The following is a 2,381-nucleotide window of genomic DNA, read 5'->3' on the forward strand; positions in this document are numbered from 1 at the left end:
CAGTTGCCAGTCATGACAGTCCTGTGCTGAGTATCCGCACTGACTCGCAATGTACTAAGTGGCCAGAGTGGTTTGGAAACTGCTGTTAGCTGGAGTCTGGGTTCAGACATTCCTCAAAGCTGAAGTATTATATCTGATGTGGTGGGCTATGCTGTTGACCTCTGGCCAGGAAGTGCATTTGTGGAAGAAAGTCAGCTGTGATGGTGACTATGAGGTTTCTCTTTGGCATATGTTGCTTCAAGGAAGTGCCCAATCTAGATGGAGAGTGAGACTCTGATAATTATCTAAGTTTTCTATTTTGAGCCTTTGAAGGGAGTGCAGGTGGAAAGGGCCCCAAGCACCATAAGTACATGGTCTTGGACACCCCAGCAAGGATTAAGTGGGAGTCCCAAGTCACTAGGGCAACATTGCTGCACAGAGCAGGCATAGAAGAGTTTACAAAGGGAGTGGTAGGTTACTATAGCAACAAGTCCCACCCAGCCCTGGCCTTAGCCTCAGGTAGTTTACTATCTGAATGTCACAGTGCAGTTGGCCTCAGGGGCTCAGGTGTTCTCACCATAGCTCATCCCTCCAGGAACTGACTGCCAGGTGAAGTTTACCCTTGGGGTCTGTCCCCTCCCTGACTTGCTAGGAAGCAGCTGCATTGGGGTTGGGTTCTTGGGTTATGATGAATGGAGTTGTACCACTCCTTGTGGATTTTGGCAAAGCATAGCTGTAGTCAAGCAGTTTCCCATGAGGAACTGGAGTCCTACAAGTCTCAAAAGGCCTTCTAAGTCTATGGCAGGAGCGCAAAACTTCTGTGGAGTTTGTCTTTGGGAACTTTCCCCTCCCAGGCCAACTGGAAAGTAGCCGCTAGTTTTGAGTTCCTGGGCTATGGTCGCTGGGGCTGCACCACTCCGTGTGGGTTTTGGCAGAACATGGCTGTGGTGAATGGGACTATATTGAGAACTTAGTAATGTTCTCTGCTGCTGACAAATTGTGAACTCAGCAGTGTACATAACCAGATAGGCTTTGTTGAGTGGCAGTTTATGTTGCTGAGCCTATGGATAATTTCTACCTTTACCATCATACCATTTTGTTTGTAAGTCCATTGAGTGATAACAGTGGTAGTTGAAGAAAGAGATTTACTGGTATTCACAGAACAAATTATCCTATCTGCTTAATTATTATATCTTTCTTTGTTGAAGTTAACCTTTGGGAAACATTCACATGGGAAACAAAAATTTTTATTTTTTTAGCTATTCAGGGATGTTTATTCACATTTGTCTTCCTCATTTTTTCTTCTTACCAACTTTTCAAGTATCTTGCATCCAAGTTTTTGACCAGGAAGCCAAACAATTATCCACACGCAACAAATGGGTATAAACATCACTTATCTGACCATTTCACCTTTCAAGCAAAGTGGACCACTGGTTTCACTGCTCATAGTTCTGCCCACTGGAAGGATTTAGCTTCACTACTGTCTTTTAGGTATTTTGTAATAAAGAGCTTTATTGCTGTAGCTGTCCATGTTGGGGTGCTATCTGCATATTCTATAGAGCCATCTGTAAACCAGGTAAGAATTCTCTTCCACTGTAAGCTGATAAGAAGGAGTTCCCAATTATGCCATAGGTGCAGCATAGGAAAGAGAATGTAGTACAGAAGGAACTGGGACCATGGGCGTTGGGCAACTTCTTTATATAACCTATATTTGTTCTACGGCCTGCCCAGCCCGATCATGCATGACTTTGTAGCTTGCTACTAGTATGGTCCTACCTAAATGAGACCCAACCCTTTTTTCATTCAAGAAGTTCTGGGTATGTAATAGGCTCAAGTCAGAAAATTTATTGATGTTCTAGTGCTCTTTGTTTGTTATAATTTGTTTTGCTCTTTGTATTTTATAATTTGAGCTATACTTTTGTTTGCTTGATCTATGACTTCTCTGCTTATATAATATCAAATAAAAATTCAATAGACTGCCTGTATATATCTATAAACACACACACACACACACACACACACACACACACACACACACACACACATTATATCCAGCCCAATTCATTTCTTTCTTTATTCAGAGTTAGAAAGAGCTCATAGTTTGGTTGGCTGAAATATAAACTAACAGGGTGTGTGTGTGTGTGTGTGTGAGAGAGAGAGAGAGAGAGAGAGAGAGAGAGAGAGAGAATGTGTATAAAAGAAGGAATTGGTTTACATGTTTATAAAGACTAAAAAGTCCCAATATCTGCAGGGCATCTTATTCAGCTGGAAGCCCAGAAAAGCTGATTGTTCGGTTATACATCAAGTTCAACATCTTTAGAACTGAAAGAGTTAATGTATAATTTCTATCCAAAACCCAGTAGGCTTGAAACACAGGAAGATTCAATGTTTCTTGTTGAGTT

The sequence above is a fragment of the Carlito syrichta genome, unplaced genomic scaffold (genome assembly GCF_000164805.1).
Source record: "Carlito syrichta isolate Samal-C Ts95f unplaced genomic scaffold, Tarsius_syrichta-2.0.1 Scaffold138847, whole genome shotgun sequence".
Taxonomy (NCBI): Eukaryota; Metazoa; Chordata; class Mammalia; order Primates; family Tarsiidae; genus Carlito; species Carlito syrichta.